Consider the following 14,820-nt stretch of genomic DNA (forward strand, 5'->3'; position numbering starts at 1 on the left):
TGAAAAACAATCTGAAGTGATTGAAGAGGTGGGGGGGTGGGAGGTTGGGGGATCCAGGTGGTGGGTATTAGGGCACGGATTGCATGGAGCACTGGGTGTGGTACAAAAACAATGAATACTGTTATGCTGAAAATAAATTTTAAAAAATGATTTTAAAAAACCCCTCTGAACAGTTTTGCTCTATAGAGAAAGAAGTACAATGGTCAGGTTCAGGCATACAGGTAACTAGGTTTAAAGTTTGACAAGTTTTAAGTATTATTTCTGGCATATCTGTAAGTGTAGCCCAGTATTTAGTAAGTCGACCTCCATCATCCATTGGTGGCATTTGGTTTCGAAGACATTTTGGACCTAATGTGAAGTTTTTACAGCAGGGACTGTCCCATAATGAGATTTGAGGCTCCTTTTACCAAGAGCACTGTTATATGCTTAGCTAAAGCCTTTGTTTGCAATTGTATTTCAGTAGAGGTGGCTTCTAGGATAAATATGACTAAGGGATGAAACCATTAAGAAGCCCTTTTTGAGGAGTGCCTTGGTGGTTCAGTGGGTTAAGCCTCTGCTTTCAGCTTGTCATGATCTCAGGGTTCTGGAATCAAGCCCCGCATTGGGCTCTCTGCTCAAAGGGAGCCTGCTTTCCTTGCTCTCTCTCTCTCTCTCTCTCTCTCTCTGCCTGCCTCTTTGCCTACTTGTGATCTCTGTCAAATAAATAAATAAAATCTTTTTTTAAAAAGTCCTTTTTGAGTGGTCCAGTCCTAACAATATCATAATTACAAAGTATAACTGGGAGAAATTTGTCTCTGGGGATAAGGGCATCCCCAAGTGCATCATCCAATCCAATCATAAAGAGGAGGAGCCCTCCATTATCTCCACAAGTTTGTAGTTAATCCTGTGGAGTGGGGTATGCTCTGGCTTTTAGGAATGATGTCATCATCCCAACCACACAGAATTGGTCAAGGTGATACTTGAGTTATATAATTGTTGGGGAATTAATCCCATTTTCCAGCTGTTTACATAATTATGTGCCCATGGGGTTCTGTTATTATGCCCACAGAATAGTAAAAAGATTGTCTATATAAGAGTTACTGTGGTAATTTCTCTTAAGTTTACCTCAAGTAGTCTAGCTTAGGTAAACAACAAACATTTAAAGACAATCAAATATAGAACTTAACATCCACAAAGGTGTGTTATTGAAACATAATTTTTCTCTCTAAAATAACCCTCACTTCCAGAGATAGCCAAATTAGGACTAATTTATTTGAAAAACAAATCCAGTTTAAAGAGATTTGGCCAAATTATTTACATAAGCTCAGCAAGAACAGTGAGTAATCATATATATCTTTAAGAATCTGCTTTGCTGGAACTTCATAAGGAATCTCAGAAACCAAGCCAAGTATTTGCCATCAGACATGCCTGCAATACATGCAGATTAGACAAATTCCTCTTCCTGAGGTTCCCAGAGTATCCTGAGGTTCCTGCACCTGCCAGTAAGTGACATTTTTTAGTCACCTGGTGAGGCTGCTGGAAACTCTGTAAGCAAGGTACCAGGCCAACAGTCCCAAGGGGATTATGGCTCCAAGTTTCATAAAGTCCACCTTAGTTCCTTAATAAAGATGTCTGGTCATATCTGAGCCTATGCATGTCTTTCTCAAATATGACATTCCAGTCAAAGCCTTGGGAAAATAACCCATGTTTCCAATGCTGTCCTGTTACAAGGAGAACAGATTCTTATTGAACTTATGGAAATGAATAGGATTGCCATGGAAGAATACTTGCTTGAGACCTTTTGAGTTTGAGGGTTCAGGTTGAGAGAAAAGTTGAATGTTTTGATTTGTTTACAAATGAGTATTTTTACATTTCTGTAAGTCACAGGTATCTTAAGAAAATTTTTCCTTAGTCTGGAAGAGCAAACATTAGAGAACCAGCAAAGTTTCAAACAAGAATCACAACACTATAATCTTTTAGTTTATTTAGTCCCATGTTACTAATTCTGGTTTAGTCTGAATGCCGTTTTAGTTAGTTCTGGAAATTTCTACTCATTTCAGTTCTGATCTTAAAGATATTGAATACCTGTGTTGTCCTAAAAGTCCTTTATATGAATCTCCTTTAAGATGAAACTCATTTTACAAAAGAATTATAACAATTATAAATGACAAAAACTCAGAATAGATATGGTTAAAGAGCTGATAAGATGAGAGTTTACAATAGAGCTGGCAAGGAAATCAGGTTATTTCTCAAACATAACACTTCAATAATTAAAATATCAAGCAATGACCTTATCAAAACATTAAAACTTTAGGAAATGCTTAGAACCTCTAGAACAGTTATAGCATTTAACAAATGTAACCGAGGGTTTATCATTTGTTTAGCAGTACTTCCTGAGTAACTTAGCATACCAAGGAAAAGCATAATAAGTTAAAGAGATTTCATTTACAATTTAAATCTTGTCAACACTTGTTAAAATCTTAGAAAGTTTTAAAGCACATGCCTAAATATAATTAGGGATGTTAAAGATCTGACATTGGCAAAATGTGGAAAATGGTTTTTCCTGGACAGGCAAAGAGGAAACAACTGTTTATGTTTTCTTAACAGCAGATAAATTAATTTTAGAAAACTTTGTCTTTTTGAACAGAGAGAAATTCAACCTTATCCTAGCGCACTTTAAAACCCATTTGTTTTCATCTTAGTCTGTCCTGACCACACCTAAAATTCCTTTCCCAAGTTTTTCCATCATAAACCTTCTACAACTCCTTTGCATTCAGATTTTGTCCCATGCCACTTCTTTCCAAACAACCATCTCATGTAGAACAAAATTACCTTCTTTTACCTTCAACAAAAATGCATTCCCATCAGTCATTCAGAATTTTGTATTCTTTCCAAACCTTAATTTCTAGTGAAGACTAAGTATTAACCAATTGTCAACTATTACACCAGAATGCTTTAGATGGCAAATTTGTGAATCAGTTAAGCACAAAACATGTTTGCCAACAGATTTAAATACCTTTAGTTTCTTTGCAGTAAGTCAAAGCACAAACTTATGTCCAGTAATTAATGACTTAGCATTTTATCCTATTTGAAAGACCTAGATGTCCAACGAATTTAATTCCATTTATCACCCAAGCAATACATTAAAGTTTCAGATTACCAAAGGCTTTGAAAGCTATATTAACAATTACACATGAAAACTTTGAGACAATTAACCATCAGTTTAGTCATCTTTCTGCTAACATATTGCAACAGAGATAACACGAGCTTATTTGACCTTCAGTAAACCTTGATAGAATAAAAGTTTCACATTTACTGCTGTAACTTCAAAGACATGTCTATCTCAATTAAAACAACAAACTAACTTAGTTTAAATACTTATTTGTGTTCCACTGGGGCCCACAGCACTTTCAATTTTTACCTGAGACACAGGGAAATCTGGAGTGGAAGGTGTTAGGTCCAGGGGGTGCTCTTCTTGCTCCTTGACAATGAAGAAAGAAGGAGTCATGGTGCAGGAAGCACCAAGGATGGTATGCAGGCCATTTATGCAGGCCACACACGAGGTGGCAGAAACAGAAGGGGGAGACAGAAGAGATAAAAGTGCTGCCAGAATGCAGAGAAAGGGTTCCCGGTTTTAGAGCTCATCACCTCCAACAGAGGAGCAGACACCGTGTTTTCCCACCAAGGGCTGGGGGGTGTTAGGCAGTCCATGTCCAGCCAGAGAACACAGGGAATTTCCCCAAAACAAAGGGAGTTTCAGCAGCTGCTTGAGAATATTCCTTAAAGTCTCCATCTCCAGTTAGCGGCTATACCTGGAGCCAACTGTGGTTAGTCTAACTTGAGACAGAGACCTCTATTAGGAGTAACAGAGAGAGTCCCAGTCCCCTTTGCTAGGGATGGCCTGTGTATCCTCTGGCAACCTGGATTTACCAGGAGGAGGTTTATTTAGATAATTATCATTCAATACCTCAGGAGGGGGTTTGCTAGCCAGACATATTCAGGCAAATGCATTCTGCAAGAGGCCCTTAGGTTGGGGTCTTGGTGTAGAGCAGTGAAGGTACCCTAGGTCCATTTGCCCTATTTCTTGCGGAGATCTAACTGATAGATCCCACTGAGGCCATAGAGTGTTCCAGGAGCTCAGTCCTTTCCTAAGTTTCGCAATGCAATTTGCTTCCAGTGGATTAAAAGGCATTCCAAGGTAGAGTCCTTGGAAACCAAAGAAGCCTACTGAGGCCATGTTCCCAGAAAAGTAAAGAAAGTCCATTACCAAATCCCCTGACTCCTGGGTGGCTTCCCACGCAGGATATGTCAGGGGTTCCCATGTGTCAAAAGCAGCTGGAGGTATTCCTCAAACAAGACATTGCTATTAAGCACAATCCTGCCTTCTCACGAAGGCTTTCCTGCCATAAAAGGCCCCGGAGGGGTGCTGGCATCCTTCCCCTTCCCCATTGCATCCTTGGCTACAGATAGATGCCTGGTGAGTGGACTGAAATACCGTGCTGTGCCATGCCATGCCATCTTATGTCCTGGAGGCTGTGTACTGCCCTGCCATTTTAACCCATGGAAAATACTAGAAAAGTTTTACAAGAGGAAATTACCCAATTTTATAGATTTTAGTAGTTAGTAGAGGACACTGACAAGAAACAGTACAAGATTGAAATCCATCATGACCTAAGTGACATTCCAACACATGTGGTCCTTACAGCCAACTTCCCTAGGAAATGGTTGCTGGTTGGGTTTTAATTCAGTCAGGTACTGGTTTCCACTGGCTCCCAGTGGAGGTCCCAAGACCAGAAGTGGCTAGACCAGGAATGTGGAGGGGATCACATTAGATCAATCAGGAGGAAACCATAGATATGAGTCTTAAGATTGGCAGCCCTCCTGGTGACTTAGGTGGCTGTCCCGTGCCCAAGACAGACAACTTTGTATAAGAACAGGAACAGAGAGAGGGCATCAAGTTTCTGGGCCTTATTACCATTCTAACCACAGTACTAACTTCCAGCCAAAAGTCAGACTTTCTCCTCCCTGTAGAGTAGCCACGGGCTAGAGGATTGCAGCCTGAGCAATTGACATGAATGTGTTCCGATAAGACTGTACTCCTTGATGAGCCCCTGAAATAAGAGTAAAGGAAGAGGAGAGAAAGTACTCACCAATTTTGCACTGAAGCCAAGGTCCAGATGTAAATGCTCAAAGCCCTACATTTGGCCGCCAAATGATGAAGTTTTAGAATATAGGTGAGGTTCAGTGGGGTAGAGTCCAGAGCCAAAGACCAAGAAAGAATTCTTGAGACATCTTTGATGCAAAATAGTGGTTTATTAAAACATAGGACAAGACCCATGGGCAGAGTTGCTGCCCTGGTTGTGAGGGGTGTACGATGGGGTTAGGGGAGGTAAGGAAAAAGGCAGCTTTCAATAGAACTTTCATATGCTGAAAAGGACCAATGACAAAGAGGCCTTGTCACTGTCAGGGTTTTTTTTTGCTTTAGCCAGGTATTAACGTTAAGATAGTTGGGATATTCCTAAAGAATGTCAAAATATGTCCACCCAGGAGTGGGGGGTGGAAGAAGGTTGCAGGATGTCAGCTTTTGCTTTGTCCTCAGCCAGCCTTCTGTTCCCTCATAAAAACCACTAAACAATGTCACACGGCAGGTCTCATTCACACACCACAATACAAAACACTGTCTTATATACATAATAAACAAAGTATCTCACATGCACACACTCACACAACAGAACAGTGTCTCACACACATATCCCACCATACACAGCACCTCACAGTGTTGTGCAATGTCTATAATTACAGACCCATTGTCTGGATGTACATTTGGACAACAGGTATAGTACAGTTGATCCTTGAACAATATGAGCTTGAATTGTGTGGGTCCACTTATATGCAGATTTTTAAATAAATACATTACAGAACTGTAAATGTATCCTCCCTTGTGATTTTTTTGTTGGCTGGACCCCAAGGTCTTTAGAGGTTTCTATTTTGTTCACAATGGATGGAAATCCATGGGCTGAAGGGTCAAATTTATGAAAGTCCTAGTGAAAAGATGTTGACAAGCACTAAAACCACTGTGGTTCCTTGGAGAGTTCTTAGAATTCTAGAAATAAGATCATAAACATTACTTAGGTCTTTTACATATCAATATTCAGTAAAGAGGTTCTCTACTAAACATTCCTCTAGTAGTATGAGACCTAGTCAAGGAAAACAATGATTCCCACCTTTTAACAGTTCAAACCAACATGGTAGGGCTGAATTGACCTCCCTGGCCACCCAAGGCCAAAGCTTTACAGCAGAAAAGTATGTGCTTCAATACCAAAGGACAAGTCTCATGTGGTTGGCCACTATTTTTAGGTTATTACCTTGGCTGTCTTTCTTCTTTAAAAAGGCTCTTCCATAAGTTTCTCTTCTCCAAGTTGGAGACACCTTATTTTTGAGTTATTTCAAATCACAAATTCAAAGACTTATAAACATGAGGCTTCAAGGGAAAGGATTCATTCTGATATTTATGGTTCAGAAAAAGTTGTAATATTATGGCTAGAACACACAGAACTGGTTATTAACCTCTTGCTACTATTACAAGAAATAATAGTTTAGTCCAGCTTACTGTGACCTCTGACAGATCAAGGAAGCCAGTTATTTTCTCCTGTTGTGATTATAGCACATTGCCAGACAACCTTTTGCCTTTTAATAAATGTCCTGGTACTTTGAGTTCTCTTTCACTTCATTTAATTTCAACAATCTGTCAAAAAAGAGCCAATAAATATTGAGTTATATTGTGTTGGGTTTTTTTAAACTCTCAAACTGCAGACTATAAAAACATCTTGTGACAAACATAATGATCCAAAGGGACACATGCACGCCAATGTTTATGGCAACAATGTCCACAAGAGCCAAACTATGGAAAGAGCCGAGATGTCTATCAACAGATGAATGGATAAAGAAGATGTGGTGTTACATTGAGATACCACCTTACACCAGTTAGAATGGCCAAAATTAACAAGACAGGAAACAACGTGTGTTGGAGAGGATGTGGAGAAAGGGGAACCCTCTTACACTGTTGGTGGAAATGCAAGTTGGTATGGCCACTTTGGAGAACAGTGTGGAGATTCCTTAAGAAATTAAAACTAGAGCTTCCCTATGACCCTGCAATTGCACTACTGGGTATTTACCCCAAATATACAGATGTAGTGAAAATAAAGGTCATCTTTACCCCAATGTTCATAGCAGCAATGGCCATAGTCACCAAACTGTGGAGTATTATGCCTCTATCAGAAAGGATGAATAGCCAATTTTTGTATCAACATGGACAGGACTGGAGGAGATTGTGCTAAGTGAAATAAGTCAAGCAGAGAGAGTCAATTATCATATGGTTTCACTTATTTGTGGAGCATAAGGAATAACGCGGAGGACATGGGGAGATGGAGAGGAGAAGGGAGTTGGGGGAAATTGGAAGGGGAGGTGAACCATGAGAGACTATGGACTCTGAAAAACAATCCGAGGGGTTTGAAGCGGCCGGGGGTGGGAGGTTGGGGGAACCAGGTGGTGGGTATTAGAGAGGGCACGGATTGCATGGAGCACTGGGTGTGGTGCAAAAACAAGGAATACTGTTATGCTGAAAAAAAAAAGATTTAAAAAAATGTGACAAGTAGGGGCACCTGGGTGACTCAGTCATTAAGTGTCTGCCTTCAGCTTGGGGTGTGATCTCAGGGTCCTGGGATTGAGCCCATTGGGCTCCCGGCTCATTGAGAGCCTGCTTCTCCCTCTCCCACTCCCCTTGCTTATGTTTCCTCTCTCACTGTCAAATAAATAAAATCTTTAAAAAAAAAAAAAAGAAAACAAACAAAAAAAAAAGGATGAATACCCAATGTTTGTATCAACATGGACAGGACTGGAGGAGATTGTGCTAAGTGAAATAAGTCAAGCAGAGAGAGTCAATTATCATATGGTTTCACTTATTTGTGGCGCATAAGGAATAACAAGGAGGACATGGGGAGATGGAGAGGAGAAGGGAGTTGGGGGAAATTGGAGGGGAAGACTAACTATGAGAGACTGTGGACTCTGAGAAAAAAAAACTCAGGGTTTTGGAGTGGAGAGGGGTGGAAGGTCGGGTGAGCCTGGTGGTGGGTATTATGGAGGTCACGTATTGCATGGAGCACTTGGTGTGGTACATAAACAATAAATCTTGGAACACTGAAAAGAAATTTAAATAAATAAATAAAAACTTTTAAAAAAAGATGTGATCTGTGTGTGTGTGTGTGTGTATACACACACATATACACACAATGGAATATTATTCAGCCATCAAAAAACATGAATATTTATCATTTACATCGAATTGAATGGAACTTGAGGGTATTATGCTGAGCATAATAAGTCACTCAGACACACAATTATCATGTTTTCACTCATATGTGGAATATAAGAAATAGCATAGTGGATCAGAGAGTAAGGGAGGGAAAACTGAATGAAAGTCATCAACGAGGGACACAAACTATAAGACACACTTTTTTTTTTTTAAAGATTTTTATTTATTTATTTGACAGAGAGAGATCACAAGTAGGCAGAGAGACAGGCAGAGAGAGAGGAAGGGAAGCAGGCTTCCTGCTGAGCAGAGAGCCCGATGTGGGACTCGATCCCAGGACCCTGAGATCATGACCTGAGCCGAAGGCAGCGGCTTAACCCACTGAGCCACCCAGGCGCCCTATAAGACACACTTTTAACTAGAGGAAACAAACTGAGGATTGCTGGAGGGAAGGTGGATTTGGGTAATGGGCATTAAAGAGGGCACATGATGTGATGAGCACTGGGTGTTACATATTATTGAACACTACATCTATATAGCACTTGGTGTTATATATTATTGAACACTACATTTGAAACTAACGATGTTGGATATGTTGGATAATTTATTTAAATTTTTTAAATAATTAAGAAAATAAAAACATCTTCTGTGTCTCTCACCCTGACTACCCTGCTATTTTTCCATATACCATGGGCCACAAAAAATTACAAATCCATGCGGCAAAGCTGACATGTCCAATTTGGAGCCAGTAGGCAGGAGGGCAATGAGGACTGATGAAAGAGTTATGGACAAAATTAGTCCACTGTGGGGTTGAAGTTCGTCACTATAAAGAAGGAAGCAACAATGACAAAGGCCAGAAATAGGAGGTTGTTATAGAAGATGGAAAATGTTGTAGCTTCATAACTGGTAACTTTGTTCTTCTTCCACAAGATTCTTTCATCTTGTTTCTTTTGAGACATCTTTCTTTAATCATCTTCAGAAAGTTTTTGAGTCACTTCTTTGGAAACAGCATCCTTCCTCTTTTGTGCTACTTTGTGTTTGAGAACAAATTTCACATTTTTGTCTGCAAAGGCTACCAAATAAGTGCTTACTAGGATCATCACACTATAGAGAACAGCAGACTGACTAGAATCCATATGCCATATTCACTAAGATAACTGGCCAGGGATGGTAGACATGATGAATGTATTCCCAAAAAAGAGCACTGAGGACATGGCCAAATCCTGCAGGAGCAGGTCCTCCTTGGATTGTTGCTTGGAACCACCTTTGGAAACCATGGTGCAGTTGAGGCATGAGCCTGGAAGCTCTTATGATTTTAGTAACATTTTCTTTTCTCCAATTTACCTTATTGTAGAATACAGTATACAATACATATAACATATGAAATATGCTTAATCAGCTATTTGTGTTATTTGGTAAGGCTTCTGATCAATAGTCAGCTATTAGTAGTTGTTGGGGAATCAAAAGTTATATTGGGATTTTCAATTGTTTGGGAGCCAGGAACCCTAGCCTCCAGATTGTTCAAGGGTCAACTGTATGTGCTATTGGCATAATTTTATAGTATAGTTTTGCTGGGGAATACATAGAAGTTGAATAGCATTAGAGAAAATGGAATCCACTAGATGTGCAAGGAGTCAAGTTGAATAGTACATGTTGGGTGTGCAAGGAGTGATAGCTAAATGATACAGAATGGTTCTGAATAGAGTGGTTGAATCACAAGCAAGTTTGAGGGGCATGGTATTTAGTTGGGAAATTGTTGATGAACAGTAATTGGAAGTCAATGGTACAGTCTACCTGGGTATAAGTTGAATAGCACAGAGGTGGGCATCAAAGGGAAATTGCAGTGAGTACAATGGGTGGGCAAGGAAAAGAGGGTTGAATGGCACCAACAAGGGTGTGCATGAAGTGTATGTTGGATAGTGCAGATGAATGAAAAAGAGGGGACTACTGAATCACACACAGTAGGAATGCAAGACTGATATCTGAATGAATGGCAGCAGGTGTGCAAGATGCAGACATTGGGGGGTTCCTGGGTGGTTCTGTCCTTAAGTGTCAGCCTTCAGCTCAGGTCATGATCCCAGGGTCCTAAGATTGAGTCCTGCATCGGGCTCTCTGCTTGGCGGGAAGCCTAGTTCTCCCTCTCCCACTCCCCCTGCTTGTGTTTCCTCTCTCGCTATGTCTTTCTCTGTCAAATAAATAAATAAAATCTTCAAAAAAATGCAGACATTGGTCATTGTCAATTGGTATTCAGACAGTGGTTTTGAGTCAACATAGCACAGGTACTGAAAGTGAAAGCTGATGTCCAAGAAGCGGAAGTGGATCTTCAAACAGCTAAAAGACAGTGTGCAATGGCTGGAAATGTGATGGCTCATAATGGGCATAAGGCATATAAACTGGATAACACAATTCATGAGCAAATTATTAGGTGCATGGAACATCTATATGTGCAAGGAGTCAGGTTAGGATGATGTAGAATGGGTGAGCAAGGAGTTATTTCTCCATAAATTATAATTGAAAGGCACAGTGTGTAGGAAAAGTATGGAAATGGAGAAAACAGCCTGGCTGTGTAACAGGTGCAAGGTGAATTCTACAGAGGGGCTCCAGCAGGTGGGTTTTGGGGTGGAGGGTTTGGGGAGTCATCCTAGGGTATAGCCTTATGCTGCTAAAAGCCATGCTAGAGTTTGGCCCCTTAGTTCAGGGGTTTAGAGGGAATTGTTATGTGCTGAGAGTTCTGCAGTCTTCACCCCCCAGGGCCTCCCAGAATACTCTGTTTTTACCAACACAGAGGTGAGTGGGCCTCATGCAGGAGTATGAGTGGGCTTGGAAATTCCATGACAAATTCCATGCTCACCCCTCTCTAGCCAGATCATTCCAGCGCTCTAGGAAATGTTTTTTGAGGTACGGCCAAACCTGGCAGTGGGAAGCCGGTACCCAGACACCCCTTCCAGGCCTCCCTGCCTGGTCCAGAAATGGACCTGGAAACATTTTCTGGATGGGCATGTGATGACAGGAGTTCATGCAGGACTATGGCCAGACCACTGACCACTCCACAGATGTCTCTGGCTGGACACTCCAGAGATCTGAAAAATATTTATTTTTTAAATTTTTATTTATTTTAAGATTTCTTTTCATTATTCCAGAATTCATTGTTTATGCATCACACCCAGTGTTCCATGCCCTCCATAATACCCACCACCAGGCTCACCCAACCTCCCACACCCCCAACCCTCCAAAACCTTCAGATTGTTTTTCAGGGTCCACAGTCTCTCATGGTTCATCTCCCCCTCCAATTTCCCCCAACTCCCTTCTCCTCTCCATCTCCCCATGTCCTCCGTGTTATTTCTTATGCACCATAAATAAGGGAAACCATAAGATAATTAATTCTCTCTGCTTGACTTATTTCACTCAGCATAATCTCTTCCAGTCCCGTCCATGTTGATACAAAAGTTGGGTATTCATCCTTTCTGATGGAGGCATAATACTCCACTGTATATATGGACCTTATCTTCCTTATCCATTCATCCATTGAAGGGCATCTTGGTTCTTTCCATAGTTCCACAGGTATAAACATTGGCCTTTGTTTTCACTACATCTGTATCTTTGGGGTAAATACCCAGTAGTGCAATTGCAGGGTCATAGGGAAGTTCTATTTTTAATTTCTTGAGGAATCTCCACACTGTTTTCCAAAGTGGCCGTACCAACTTGCATTTCCACCAGCAGTGTAAGAGGGTTCCCCTTTCTCCACATCCTCTCCGACACACATTGTTTCCTGTGTTGTTAATTCTGGCTGTTCTAACTGGTGTTAGGTGGTATCTCAATGTGGTTCTGATTTGAATCTCCCTGATGGCTAGTGATGAGGAACATTTTGAAAAATATTTAGAAGGCACATCAGACCACCTAAACACACCCAGGACTATGACCAAGACCATGCTATCACTGGGCCTCCTTGTCAATCCCACGCTGATCTCTTCTTCAAAATGGGACTAAAAAAAAAAAAAAAAAAAAAAAAAAAAAAAAAAAAAAAAAAAACCAAGAGACCTATCTGGTAGCCAGGCCTCTCAGAGGACTGTTTTGGTTCCGGCACCATCCCATGGCATCCCTACCCAGTGCAACCTACAGGACTCAGAAATGTTTTCCACAGGTACAATGAGTACCCACACTTGACCATGGTCAGGACACTTTCACAAGGCTCTCTATCCACCGAAGCCAGGCTGGGTCTCCAAAGAGAGCTTAAGAAATGTGTTGTGTGGTACTTCCAAGGACTGGCCCTACACAAGATCTCAATAAGCCTGAAGGGCCATCTCAGAGTGTATCTGACCTGTCTGTAGTGCTCCCTTCTCTGGTGAGAGACATGAAAATATGTGGGGGGCTACATGTGGCAAGCAGTCCCACATGGGAAACTGCCAGGCCTGGGATCCCCTTTTTGGTTCTCACTGGCTCCCCATCTTTCAAGTGGCACTTAGGAATGTTTTGGGAGTGCCTTATATGACTGGGTCCCATGCAGGGCCACAGCTGGGCCATAGGCACCCACTTAAATCCTCTCTGGCCAGCTTGGATCAATCTCTGTTTCCAAGGGGCACCAGGACCAAAATGCCCTGCTGTAGCCCCCATGTCAGTCACAGGCTGATGTCCACCTCAAGAGAGGACACAGAAAATATTTCTGGGGGCACAACCTAGACTTCATATGAGGTACCCTCCCTGGGCAGCCCTTACTGGCCCAGCCAGTACTCATATCCTCCCATGAGGGATATCCAGATGCCATCCAATGACCACACAGGACCAGGGCATGATCCTCAGTGCCTTCTCAGACCTTCTTGGTAGGTTGTTTCCATCTCAGCCACTGGAGGTGGGATGAGAAACATTCTTGGGAGGCATCTATTACTTTATAGGAATAAGCTCAAGCAGCTTTTTACAGGTTAACAGGTTAACAGGGAGGCCCAAGAGGTCAGTCCAGTTCTAGTGTGATCCCATTTGGGAGACTGGAAGCTGAATGCACGTTCTGAAAAACTTATGCCTCCCTCCAAAGGGTGCAATCACTAGGGTAGGCCTGGGGGTTCTTAGAAGAGTACCATGTGCCTGGCTGTGGCCCTGCCTCAGTACTGCTCTTTGGAGGCACCCTGAAAACATTTCTAAGTTTCTCTCTGGTATGGAAAAGACTGGGCAGGCCACCAAGTTCTTGAAAAGGAGTTTTGATGGGTCCTGGTATTAGGAACTCCACCCAAAAAGTTTCTAATTCCCCCTCCAAAGACCAGGACCAGCTCACTTAGTACAGTGAGGCCTGGGGAGTGCACTCTGTCAGCCACAATTCCCATATAAGTCCAGGTCATTGACTCTGTCTCCCCAAAACATTTCCAATTTCCCTTCCAGAGGGAGGCACTGCCTCAAGTTGGTCATGGATGAAGAGAAGGGGATTATATCTCCCCCAAATTTTGTAAGTCCCCTTCAGATGCCAATACAGACTTGGGTGGGCACGCAGGTCTGTGATAGGTATCCCCAGACTGGCATAGTCGCAAATGCAGCATATTTGACAGAAACACCCTTTTAAATATTTCCAAGACCCTTTAAGCAAGCGTGTGGTGGGGAGTGTTGGGACAAGATGGACAAGTAGGGCGAGGATGGCTCTTTTGGCCAGGCTGCAGTCATACATGGAGCCCAGACTTTGCGTGCACTTCCAGAAAATTTATCTAAGTGCCATTCCAGAGGACAGCACAGATCCAGGTCAGCAAGGAAAAGGTGACAGTGTGCTTGACTTGTTTGCTGCCCTATCTTCATCTGTACTTCCCAAAATTTCCATGTCCACTATAGAAGGGATGACCAGCAAGGGCCAGCCTTAGAGGTCTACAGAAGGTATCTAGAGCCCTGTGGTATTTTGAGTGGGGCTTAGTCATCCAGGGCACCTCTGAAAACTTTTCCAACTCCCTCTTCAGAAAGAAGACACTGACTCAGGCCAATCAGAGAAGTTCAGGAGAGGAGCTCAGTCTTTAAGAGGTCCAAATTACTGGGAGTAACCTGTGGAAAGTTTTCTACGACTCCCTCCAAAAGCCAGGACCAACTATCTGGACAAGGAAATGGAGACACATGCAAGCGTGTGTACATACTTTGATTTTTAGAGATGTGTGGTAAGCGACTAGATTATAGATTTGAGGAGCTAAGAAAAATGCAAACTTCTTACACAGATGTGCGAGTTATAAACATAGAGATGATAGGTGAAACTGGAGTAGAAAAGATTCCCCAGGAAAAGAGTAAAAATCCCCTTCCACAGAACCATTTCTAACACTAAGATTCTCTCCTCGTGAGATTTGTGCAATCGCCTGCAGTCCACGTTTTAGGTAGTTGCTATGGTGTCTTGAATGGTACCCCCAAAATTTATATATTGAAATCTTTATGACCAATGTATTAGCAGATTGGGCCTTTGGGAGGTGATCAGGTCATAAGGATGGAGCCCTCATGAATGGAATTAGTGCCCTTATAAAAGAGGCCCCAGTTAGCTCTCTTACCCCTTTTACCACATTGAGGATACATCTAGAAATCTG

The 14,820-nt window shown here is 41.9% G+C and overlaps 1 pseudogene; it reads right to left on the minus strand.

The window, feature by feature from the left end:
* Positions 1-8,959: 8,959 nt before the first annotated feature.
* LOC116858355 lies at positions 8,960-9,564 on the minus strand (annotated as a pseudogene).
* Positions 9,565-14,820: the final 5,256 nt, after the last annotated feature.

The sequence above is a fragment of the Lontra canadensis genome, unplaced genomic scaffold (genome assembly GCF_010015895.1).
Source record: "Lontra canadensis isolate GAN:19392208 unplaced genomic scaffold, GSC_riverotter_1.0 scaffold135, whole genome shotgun sequence".
Classification (NCBI taxonomy): Eukaryota; Metazoa; Chordata; class Mammalia; order Carnivora; family Mustelidae; genus Lontra; species Lontra canadensis.